The 13,567-nt window shown below is 28.8% G+C and overlaps 1 pseudogene; it reads left to right on the top strand.

The window, feature by feature from the left end:
- The first annotated feature begins 1,859 nt into the window (after positions 1-1,859).
- LOC129315102 (receptor-like protein EIX2) lies at positions 1,860-6,800 on the top strand (annotated as a pseudogene).
- Positions 6,801-13,567: the final 6,767 nt, after the last annotated feature.

The following is a 13,567-nucleotide window of genomic DNA, read 5'->3' as shown; positions in this document are numbered from 1 at the left end:
GAGAGATGAAGATGATTAAGAAGAACTTGTAATAAAAAGCGAAGAGTACAAAGAATGGATCAAAATCTTAAACAAGCGCTTTGAATGAAACATTGATAAACGGAAATAAACCCAAGGGGGGAAAATGAGAGTACTTTTGGTTCATGGAATCAAGGCCTAGAGAATGCAAATAACGTTTCCATGATGTGAATGTTATATATTTATCTTTGTCTTGATATCATCTATTTAATAGAAAAGCTTGATATCACAAATATAAAAAAATCAACACATTCTAGATAAATTTCATGAATCATGCTCCAACATCAATAATTTTCAGTTAAATTAAATTTGCCTCTGTTACCTATATCTTTTCTGCATTTTCATAATTCTATTATTTTATTTTCTTATCTATTATAATTTTTTTGTAAAATTATATTTCAAATCCTCTATACAACAATAGAAAGTGGAGTTGTTAAAACTTAAACTAAAGTTGTTAATAACAAAAATAAAATTATCAATATAAGTAGTATAGTTATTATTGCAATACTAAACAAAATTTGTGATCGACTGTATTATATTATTAATACTAAACTGATGTTGTTAATATGAGAAACATAATTGTTTATATATAACCAAACTAACAATTACGATTTTTATTGTTTTGTGAAGGGTTAAAAAAAATTCACAAAAAATTCCATTTCGTAATATTTATTTATAATTTCTTTACTTTGATTTATTTGTCGTTATCCCTTCTATTATTATATATTTGTTTTTATTTCTTTTCCATTACCATTCACGTGCTTTCCAGTTTCCATCAAATAAACAGGCTCTGAATCGTTGAGGTTGGCACCATACAAGGATATTTGTAGGGGGTGCAAGATGACAATTTGATTGCTTCTTTGAAAAATTTTAGGAAATCTTTTATTTTATTTATAAAAAATATAAAAATTAGTGTTAACCCTTCTATTTCAAGTGTATTGGTTTCTGAGCGCAATGGACGTATGCAGGGGTGGAAAAATTTTTAAGTAAACCGAATTTACCAAGTCAATTATACTCCGCCCAATAAAAATGTAACAATTCAGATTATTATAATGCCATGTGGCATACTTTAATTTATATTTATATTATTAAAAAAGTACCCCAATCATCTCTCCCCATTTTCTTCAGAGAGATCGGCGCTCCCCCTAGTATAAGGGATAATTACGTTCAAAATTCATATAAAAAAATTAATTATTATAAGATTCATTAACAACTTAATTAAAGAAAGTAATAACATATTGTATTATCAATGGCCTTGGTTCAATTGTTAATTAACCTTGTAGTAATTAATTCTCTTATTTGAAAGCTATATATAAGCCTCCCCTAATATAATCCTTCATTTATTCGCTATGTTCCCATTCTTTTGGATTTTCGCGAGCAATGTTGACTGAGGTATAATTAAGCTGACCAAGTTAATGACAAGCATCTGCAGTACTAAGTAAGCTAGTGTAGTTAAGACTGTAACGTACCATTATACATAAAGCAGTGTTGACTGAGGTCATCGGTGATCTTTCTTGGAAATTCTTCTATGTAGAAAGCAAAATATATTGCAATAATTGATCTACTTGCCCTACTTTTTCTTCCGTCTTAGGGGCATGTCTTTGAACCATTTACACAAGTCAGCATCGTTAACTGGGTTTTCCGTATGAACAGTATGAATAAAATTTGAATGTGCATGTGCATGATTGGAATTGAGTCAACTATTACAGATATTAGCATTGACTGACTTAGCCTCCAATATTGAAAATATGAATATATGAACCTTCCTCATGCTTCTGTCGCCTATAAATGCCAACAACCTCATCATCTTCTAACCCATAACTTTCCATGCTTGAGCATCATACCTCATTAGCAAGCATGACAATATCTCTAAGTCAGGTGCTTCTCATTTTCTTTCTAATATTTTTTGGAGCTTCACAACTCTGTCTCTGTGGGAATCTGACTGAGGGCTGCATAAAAGAAGAGAGGCAGGCTCTGTTGAAGTTTAGAGAAAGCTTTGAAAATTGCTCAAGGCACGTCCTTGCTTGGGAAGGCAGAGAATGCTGCAGATGGAAAGGAATCAAATGCGATGGCATCACTGGACATGTGGTCAAGATTGATCTCAGCCCGAAAAGCTATTCAGTGGATGAATTAATCAATAATGGTTCAATGTTTCTTAACTGCTCAATCGCAAAGTCAGAGAAACTCACCAATGGTTCATTCATTATTAACTACTCATTGACAGCCAAAGCAATGAGCCAATCCTTGCTAGAGTTGAAATATTTGAACCACTTGGATTTAAGCTTCATTGATTTTCAATATCGTCCCATCCCAACGTTCCTTGGGTCCATGAAACAACTACAGTATCTTAATCTCTCCAACTGTAACTTTATTGGGCGGGTACCTAGTCATCTAGGAAACCTCTCAAACTTGCAGATCATTGATTTCAACACAGGTGATCATTTTCTTCCTATTATTAATGGCACATGTGTTGAATGCTTATATATGGATGACTTCACTTGGGTCTCTCAACTTTCTTCTCTGCAATTCATTGACATGAGTGGAGTTTACATCAAGAACGGGAGCAATTCCATGATGCAGGTAATTTACAATCTTCCCTTCTTGTTACAAGCACACTTTATGTATTGTGGAATTGACAGCTTGAGAATTTCTCATAGTTCTGTGAATTCCTCCATGCTTACTTCCAAGGTTCAAGTCTTGAACCTTAAGGGAAATCAACTTCCTGGACTTGTGCCTAATGCTTTGCAGAACATGTCTTCCCTTAAATTCCTTGACCTTTCTGACAACATTCTTGACTCTATTCCATTATGGCTAGGAGAGTTAAGGTTTCTAACCAATATGAATCTAGCCCGGAATAAACCCTTGCAATTCAAAACATGTCTTCCCTTGGATTCCTTGACCTTTCTGACAATCGTCTTACTTCTGCAATTCCACTGTGGTTGATCAAGAGAATTCACCATGTCAATCTTACCCACAATAAATTCTCTACTCTCCAAAGTTCTCCTTATAATTCCATAAAAGATTGCGATCAGATGTCACAAAACTTGTCAGATGACAAATTTAAAGGAGAAACAATTGAAAGCTTTAAAAATGCTGATGTATGCAGTAACAATAATTTACAAGCTGTGGATTTAAGTCATAATGAGCTGAAAGATCATATAGAAAGCTTAGGCCAACTTGAGAATTTGATTTACTTGAGTCTGGCTTCAAATTTGATCTATGGTCCCATCCCAGTATCCTTTGGGAAACTGATAAAATTGAGAGTACTCAATCTTAAAGATAATCAATTAAATGGGACAATACCACCATTCTTGGGGAGATTGTCTTGCTTGGCGGTATTGGATCTTTCAGGCAATCGCCTCAATGGTTTCATACCTGATAGCCTTTGGAAGCTTAAGAGCTTGAAGACTTTGGATCTTTCAACTAACTCCTTGGAAGGTACACTCAGGGAAATTCACCTTCGTAACTTGTCCTATCTCCAAGATTTAAGGATTGGAATGAACAAGTTATCTGTAAAGCTTGGACCCAATTGGATACCTCCTTTTCAATTGATAAATCTTCAATTGAAATCCTGCCAACTTGAGACACCATTTCCTCAATGGCTTCAAACCCAAAAGAAGTTAGTCAATTTAGACTTGTCTAATACTGGCATTTGGGGACCCTTCCCAAAGTGGTTTCAACAAAAGCAAAAGGATCTCATTGTGCTAGATCTCTCCAACAACAAAATTAGTGGACAACTCCCAAGAAATATCCATGATATGGTACCAAATTTGAATAGTTTGTTTCTTGGTAATAATCTAATAAATGGTTCCATTCCAAAATCACTTTGTAAATTGGAGCGGCTTCATGATTTAGATCTTTCAAAAAATAAATTTTCTAAAAGGATCCCAAGTTGTTTGGGTGAAATTAACTGGATATCACTGATAGATCTGTCATCGAATGAGTTGGCAGGAACCATTCCTGAATCATTGTGTGGTTTTCTTTCCATTTTACAATCTTTGAGCTTGAGCAACAATAGTCTCTATGGAGAGATTCCTCCGAACTTTGGTAATTGCTACAACTTGGAGATTTTGGATCTTGGAAACAATCAACTATTTGGTGTTATTCCTTCATTTTTTGGAGAAGACTTACCGTCATTGCAAATTCTCAGGCTTCGACAAAACAAGCTTAGTGGAACTATCCCTTTGAGCCTATGCCAACTCTCACTCTTGCAAAGCTTGGACCTTGCAGGTAACAACTTAACAGGAACGATTCCTTTTTGCCTTGGCAATCTTGGAGGAATGATTTCAGGTCAGCCATTAGACATGGGATTAATGGTACATAATTCTCCTGGACCTGCAAATGGTCCTTATACTGCAATAGCATTAGCTCCTGCTTCTCCTGGACCTGCAAATGGTCCTTTAACTGCAATAGCAGTTGCTCCTGCTTTTGATAAATGGGATAAAGAACATGTCAAGCAAGTCATGAAAGGAAGAGAATTTGATTTCACAAAAAATTTGAAGTTTGTAGTCAATTTGGATTTATCAAACAATTCATTGGTTGGCTTCCTACCTGAAGTTCTAACTTCTCTCACTAAATTGGTTAGTTTGAATTTGTCACACAACTATTTGTCAGGAGAAATCCCTAGGAAAATAGGGAAATTGAAGCTACTAGAATCATTGGATCTCTCTTGGAACCAACTTGCAGGCCCACTTCCACGTAGCATGTCTTCTTTGACATATTTGAGCCACTTGAATTTGTCATATAATAACTTTTCAGGGTCCATCCCTGAGGGAAACCAATTCTTCACTCTTGAGGATTCGTCTATTTATGTTGGGAATCAATATCTCTGTGGAGAACCTGTGCTGAAAAAATGCCCCAAAAATGGCAACAATGAAGATCCAAAAAGCGTTTATCATGAAGACAATCCAGACAACAAGAATGAGAAAGAAAAGGTTTTGTTTTACTTTGTTGTAGCCCTTGGTTTCATGACAGGGTTCTGGGGAGTTATTGGACTCCTAGTGTTCAACAAGAGTCTAAGGTATGTTTGCTTTAGATACATGGAGAAAATAGCCGATGGAATATATGTAGCAGTTGCAATAAAGATAGCAAGGTACAGAAGAACAGGATAGAAACCTGGATGCCATATTTTGAGTATGCTGTTATACCATGAGACTGTTCACTTTAAATATAATTATCAACAATATTTACTTTGCGCGTTGATGATTTCTTGCGTATTCTTACATGTTCTAATGGCTAACTGATAAGAGTTTTGACTCATTTAATTTTGTTCCAAATTCATGACTCGTTCTTTCTAGCACTACACACGCATTCTACAATAATCTTATTCATCATATGTCTTCTTTAAACCTTGGGAAAGTTTGTAAATATATACAAATAGCTTAGCTAGATTTCAATTAGAACAGTGAAAGGTATGACTAAATTTTGTATAATGGTGTTTTAGTTGCAAAGCTAACTCATAAGTATTTGGTGAAAGTAAATTGCTTCTGTAGTCTCATTTAAAAATTGGAAAAGCGTGTGAGTTAAATGTACAAAGTAATGGAAGAAAGAAATATATAAACAGAGATAATTTTAAAGAAAAAGGCATATGAAAAACAAAATGTGTATACTTGATTATTATCAATGTTGCTGTCTTTTAGTAACATATTTGTAGGCATTCCTTTTATCAAAATTGAACATATTTTTATTATCATTATACGGGAAATGAAGAATGAATCTCGTTATTCATAACTTTTTTGAAACGTATAATTTATATATATATAACTTTTAAAATACATATTTATTATTACTAATTCATTACTAAGGTCGAATTAATAAATGAGTGAGGGAGTGCTTAATTGATAGGATTTTTAAAATATTATTTTCTAAAAGGTGAAAACAATTAATAAGGATCTAATTAAAAAAGTAGAAATTATGAAGACCAATTCACAAATGTTTAGATTATAAATTTCATCAAAAACACACAAAAAAATCATTTAATTCCTCTATTTTACCTCTAATATTGAGGAAGTCTTAGGATATAAATATTAAGATGTAAATTTGAGCAAGTAGGTGGGTCAAGAAGAGCATGCTAGCATGTACAATAATGGGTCAACTCAACTAAAATTCCACAATTTTCCCTTCGGCAAGTTAGATAAAGTATCAGGCAATCATCATTAATTACCTTTTAATTTCATGAGTCATAAACGATTTTCTTTATAACTATTAAGTTTGTGTAAATTTATTTATTTATTTATTTACTTGTCATCAAGCTGCTGAAACTGATTTATGTCATTACCATTAAGCTGGCAAACATTCACTTAGCTCTCTATATAAGGATATGACCACTTCATGGTTTATAGAACTAACAAGTCCTTTAGCTTTCCTCCTTCTCTTCTCTTGAGTTATATATTCTTTCCCATTTGTATATTTTTATTGTTATGTCACCATGTTTCCTGCAGAAATGGTTCATCTAATTATAGAAAGTGACTACATTTGTTGGAATTTACTGATTCGCCCTTAATGGGAATCAGATCTTTATGTCAAATTAATGAGCGGACATTTGATGTAGTACGAATCAATGACAACTGATCATAAGAAGTCTTTCCACATTTATTGTGAATATTTCATTACATTAATTCCCTCCACTGTTGAAGCAAATTATGACAGTTGGAATTTCTTTTTTTTTTTTTATGTATTCTCCCCACGCTACATATAGTAGTGGGTGGTTGATGAAAGAACTCACTCAGGCATCTCTCTTCATGTTTATTTTTTTCTTTCTTTCTCTATTCAATGCATTTGTTATGCATATAAAAAAAGATTCTAGTAGTCTAATCAATCATAGGTAGTTGAGTTTCCTTGTTTTGGTAAGATTTTGACCCGACTATCACTTTTATATTATTATTTCATTTATAATATTCCTTCAATATTCTACCTTATAACTTGGATCAGAATTGATATCTCATACTTCTTCCATCTCATATCATAGGGTACTTTTGAAAGAACCTCTTCGTTCTAAAATATAGTATATTAAAATTTTATTAAATGCAACAATTTCAATATTATTATTTCTCTCTCTATTTAATTTCTGTTTCTTCTCTTTTCAATATATTAAATGATGGGTATTTTTAAAAGTTTATTTGAAAAGATAACTTTATTAAGTGTATTTAATAAGATTTATTGACATATATAATTTTATTTAAAAGTATCTTATAATTTAGAAGGTAGGGAGTGCCAAATTTTCAAAGAGAGGTCATCTCCATAACTGCTTTCTATCTTTATATACCTTGCGCTAGTTCAAAACTTTGGAGAGAGCACTACAAGGCAATAATGTTGCAAACAATACCTACCAAAGTGCATCACTGAAATGTGAAAATGCAGTTACTATTACATGCTTGGAAAAAAAAAATACAGAAATAAAAGAGAAATAAAAATTCAAAAATCTAATATTCAAAGAAAGAAACAGGACTTGACAAGTTGAGGTTGTGAAGATGCAAATTCATTGTTTAAATCAAAGAGCACACAACCAAACTGAACATTATCATAGTGAATATCATCAAATACAAAATGCTTGAAAAAATTAGAGCCAAAAATACTAACCAAACTTGGAATTAGACAAATGAAGAATTTTCAAATAATGGCTGCAGAGCCAGAGTATATTCATTTCTTTATATAGGTAGGGCACACGTAATCCTAGAATAAATAATAAGATGCCATTTGTGCAATAAAAAAATATTACAGTACAAAAGAGAAAAGAAAATTATATGTGTGAATTAATTCTTTACACTTTTTGCTTGTATCAATACATGGGCTTGGTTCAGATCTCTTTCCTTATTGGACCTTTTTAACTTTGACTTGGGCTTTGTCTTTACAAGTTTAACCATGTTTTTTAAGAATTCAAGATATAAAAATTGATATATTTTTGTATAAAAAGGCTTCTAAGCCTAGCCTCTTGAAGCTTAAAAAAATCAAACTCAAAAGTGGATTACTCAATTCATGTAATCATTGATTTAATAAAATAAAGTTATTTATTATTATTGTTAATGCTACAACTTTTTCTATTTAGCATTCCCTCTGGTATCGTAGTTCTTCATCATGCACGAGTCTTGGTTTTTTTTTTTCTTTTGCTTAATTATATGAAATTATTTTTGTTATCTAAATGATGAAAGGTTGGAAAGCAGGTGTTCTATGGATTATTCCTGATACAAGAAGAAAGGCAAGAGAGGAACCAAATTGAGTTTTCAAGTGAAGTTAAATGACTTTTTTTGCATAAAAACAATAATAGGCATCTAAGAAATTTCAGAGAGAATAAGTTAAAAAATGTAAGAACTTGCTGCTTATGGATCGTCCCATATAGATACAAGTAATTATTTGAAAGAAATCAGATTATTTGGGTAAAAAATGAAAACTGGGAGAAGCATTGGAAAATGTGTGATTAAAAAGTTAAAAAGAGTAATAAGAGGTTGTGGCCAAAAGAAAAAAAAAATAGCAGCAAAAAAGGGGGAAAAAATAGAGAGAGAACAAAAGAATGGTATTATCAAAAACAAAAAAGGACAGAAAACAAAAGAATGGGCCATCAGGAAAGCCCATAAACCAATTGTTCATTAGCCTATAGGGTTTTTTTCTTTTCTTTCTCTGTAGATTGCGATAAATTATCCTAAACTAGATCCAAGCTCTTTTTTTTTTTTTTGGGCTTCACTACCAACAATGCATTCTGAGCATCTTAAGCATCATTTTAGGAATTAATTTTTGAATGTGTATATAAAAAAAATATTATTTGGGAGGAAAAAACTCCTTAAATGATGCTTAGATTTCTGGAGGAATTAATTTCAGGGCTGTCAGTTGTGGAGATATCTTAGGCAACCAAAAAAAAAATTGATTACAATAATAGGAGTTGGATTTAGTAAAAAGAGCAAATTCCTTAAAACTAATAATGCCTCAAATAAGATTGCTTCTGCTAGAAAATTACTTGTTATAATCAAAAAAAAACTTTTGAAAACAACTATTAATAAAAGTTGATCCAGTTAATAAGCATTTGGCTCATGATCAATAAGATTGTAGGTTCAAATCATGCTATTGAATAAAAATCTTATTAGTGGGTGATTTATAAGTACGATTGTAATTGTTATTTGAGTTTAGAGACATACTATAACCTTGGTGAGCCTCCTCAATCCTACTAACATAAATTTTTTGTCTACAAAAATATAAAAATTTAAATACAACTACAGACAAATGTTTGGTCTTTGTGGAAGAGGTTGTGGCTAGTCTTGAGTTTGTGAATGCAAAAAAAATAAAAAATATCTTGAGAACTACACCCAATTAAACTTGATAATGTTTAAATTTGATCCCATTAAATACTAGTTATTTCCCCAAAAAAAAAAAACTTTGGAATACAACTCTTTAGATCTCTGTAGAATACATATTAGGGGAAATATCATTCAAAAAACGGTTGAGGAAATTTAATATCGAACAAAGATTAAAAAATTAGAAAATATCACCGTAAGATAAGAGGACTAATTTAAAAATAATTTTAGATAAAAAAACTATAATACCCTTACTTTTTTATTTTTTTTAATTTATCAATTAGCAAATGGTTTATTATTAAATGTAAATGAATATTTGTTAACTAATGAATGGTTACTTGTTGAAACATGATCTACACTGTCCCTTTCCATAATCAAGCTCTTTTAAATTTTTAAACTTGTCAATTAGTGAATAACTTGGGAATAGGTTCTCAATAATTAGCAAATAACCACTTGTCAATTAAAAAAGAGGGTATTATAGTTTCTTCACATACAAAGTTATTTTCAAATCAATCACATGGTCATACAGTAATATTTTAAATACTTTTGATCCTTGTTTAATATTAAAATTATTTTAATAATCAGGGAATGATATTTTCTCTAAATATTAAATATACTGAGGAAAAGCATTTGTTAGTTGAAGTTCATGATTCATGATGATATATTTTACAATCATATCTATTTTGTTAAAACTAATAAGAAAGAATGGGAAGTAAAATTTAAAATTTGTTTTCTTTTATTTTAAATTTAATTTGGGATTTTCTTCCAATTCTCATATGCTTTTCTGAATCTAAATATGCATCAATACAAAAATTACGTTGAAATTTAAATGAAAATATGAACATATAGAATTTCACTTTCATTCATTCTCCTCTTAACAATAAGCTAACCCCATATCTTGCTTCAAATAATGCAAGAAAAATATGTTTTTTCTTTTCTTTTTTTAATGTTTATGTATATTGTGGTTCAAAATTACATTTTTTTTAAGCGATGACAACAAAGCATTAAAACAAAATAGTTCAAACTATATAATATAAGGTATTTTTTAAAATCCTTACTTAGTCTAAAATTTAAGGTATTGGATAAATTTATAATTGTATTTTCAATTATATCTCTGCTTTATTTATTATTTTTTAATTATTATTATTATCATTAATGTATTTACATAAGGTATTCAATGAAAATATAATTAAGAAGATGTAAAGTTTTAAGAAATTAAGATTTTACTCAAGTTTTTTTAGAACCATGAATTAATAATCAATATTATGATCGTGGAGAGAGTATTATTTTTAAAATAAAAGAAATTTATTCCTAATCTAACCCTTCTTTATACATAAGAGACATACGCATCCACGCTAATGTATCAAATTTTCAAACTTAGGATCTGTTCTTAACAAAAAAGGTAATGTTACTGTTAGGGTAATTGGCGGTTGAGAACAAAGAGAATATATGCTAAGTTGACATTTTCTTCAATCAACTATGCTAGTTGACATTGAATTATTGAATTTAAATATAGATCACAAATCAAATATATGTCTTTTTTGTTTATTGCATAATTTAAAGTGCCTTAGGTAACACGTGAAATCTACCTCGTTAGTTGAAACCAAACTTGTCCTCCGTCTCCATGTGACACAAGATACGAAGAGCCAAACCATCATATTTTATTCATGCCTACAATTCACGTTCTTCCATATTATATTTATTTACTTTATTACTTTAATATGAGAAAATCACACTTTAGTCCTTCTTCCATTTAATAAAAGAAAAAATAATTGACCTAAATGCTCATATTCACGTGGAAAGCAAAAATAAAATAATTTGGTTAAATGAGTGGCCAACTTATATTTTGTAGTCTAATTAGAAATTCTAGAGGGCAAGTTAGAAAAACAATACATAAAAAGTAAAAAAAAAAAAAGGACAGAGCATGAGTTTAACAATAAGAGAATCCAGATTAAATATATATATATATATATATATACATATACACTATAAAGCTTTTATAAATTTTAAAAGAGTTGAAAATATGTAATCTCTAGATAATACTAAAAAAATTTTAAAAATTGGGAGTCAAGAGCTGTAGATCTGGACCATTTAAGCTTTGATCTAGATGGTCCAAGTTTAAAGTATTATTTTATTTTAAATTTATTAAAATAATAATTATAAAATTATAAAATAATTTTAATAATTTTTTTTATTTTTAATACAATCTAGAATTAATTTCAAGAGTTCAATTTAATATTAAAATTTTTATAATTTTTGATTATTCATATATACTTCGTACAGTTCAGATTTATGTATAGTTCATATTTAATTCTAGATCAAATTAAAAAAGTTATTAAAACTATTTTATAATTTTAAATTTTATTTTAATAAATTTTAAATAAATATATATAACAATATTTTAAATCTGAACTATCTAGATCAAAATTTGGGTGATCCAAATCTCATCAAGATGATGGGTAGCATAGACGGACCCGGTCTCCTTTCCTCCTCCACTAGTTAAAAATGTTGAAAGTTCAATTCAAATCATTTTTAATGGAACACTTTTTTAACCATTTTAAACATGTGTTGGATGGATGATTTTTTTTTGGGAAATAATGTATTCCCTCGATTAAAAAATACAAAGCATTTTTTGAGGTTGAATGTTCAAAAATGTGAACCATTTTTAATCTTTTGAGATATAATTATTATTTTTTTTAAGTGCCTATATTGAATGAATCACTTTATATTTATTATAAAGTATTTAATAAAGGTAAATATAAAAAGATAAGGTTAATCTGAAAGTATTTCCTATGTTTCTATTTAAAAGAGAAACTATCACTTTTTTCTTATTTTTTATATAAGCAAAATCACATATTTCAATAAGCATTTACTACACTTTTTTCTAAATCACCTCTCATAATTTACATTAATAAAAAATAATTAATACATGTTTATGTTGATTAATATAGGGTATTTTAGTAAAAAAATTATTTTTAGACATAATTGTTATGGTTAACCAACTTTTTTAAACTGTGCAATACAACTTTTTTCTTTTATATATAAAAACAGAGGGAGTAAGTGACTACTTTATTATGGATGATATTTAATTTAAAATATTTTACATTCTTTAACAGAAGGAGTATGTGAAATTGAAATTATAAAAGCTCAGTTTGAACTGGCAACTTGGAAATAATTGAAAACAATTAAAAAAATGTTTATTTGAAAAATGGTTCCAGCAAAACTTCTAAGATTTTCAACTTCAATCTGTGCATATTATTTTTCTGACTTATTTATTTAAATTTAAAAAATATATATGAAAGAAATGCCCAATTAAAAATGATTCTAATGGAACTTCTAGAATTTTCAACTTTTGATACTTTTAAATTTGAAGAATGAATACAAAAGAATGCTTAATCATCATCAATTCCAACTAAGCTTTCAGGATCTCCAATTGAGAGAGAGAGGGAGAGAGAGAGAGAGAGAGAGATATATATATATATATATATATATTATTTTTATAACTTATCTTCTGGATTTGTAATTGAATTTAAACTACAATAAATAAATAAATATATAAATATATATATATATATATATATATATATATAAAACTTATTCGAAACTTAAGATGCAATGAAATGTAAGAAAATATATTAAAAAGATAATTATATGAGTGAAAAATGCCTAGTAGGTAGAATGTTATTGATATAATAATGGAATAGTTAACATCAATTAAAAATAGAGAAATTGGGCCTATTTGTTTAAAATTAAAATAAGTGATTTTTAAATCATTTAAAAATTTTATAAAAATAGGTTTATTTTGTAGAGATTTTATAAAGAAATAGATATTATTTTATGTTTGCTTATAATAATAAAAAATAATTATTAATTAATTATTTTTAAAATTTTATAATATCTTACTTGATTTTTATTTTATAAAAATAATTTATTATTATATTATTTTATAATTTTGTGATATCTTTGTGTATCTCGTCTCCTTAAAATACTTTCTCTCATCTATCGCATTATATTAATTTAAAAAATTTATTTAAAATGGCTTCTTAAAATAATTAAAATCTACTTTTTAAAATTTTAATTATTTTTAAAATTTTAAACAAACATCATAGAAATTTATAAAATAATTTTTTAAAAAAAAGTAATTTTTTTATGAAATAAACTAAAATAAATGGCTATTATCTAACCCTAAATTCGAAATCTATATTAGTTCATTGTGAAATTTCAAAAATAAATAAAAAATTTATATATAATTTAAAATTTAAAAATAC

Source organism: Prosopis cineraria, unplaced genomic scaffold (assembly GCF_029017545.1).
Source record: "Prosopis cineraria cultivar Desert tree isolate PC_DT_omini unplaced genomic scaffold, ASM2901754v1 PC7, whole genome shotgun sequence".
NCBI classification, from domain to species: Eukaryota; Viridiplantae; Streptophyta; class Magnoliopsida; order Fabales; family Fabaceae; genus Prosopis; species Prosopis cineraria.
Note: the sequence above shows the minus strand (reverse complement) of the source record. Positions and strands in the feature narration are given on the sequence as shown.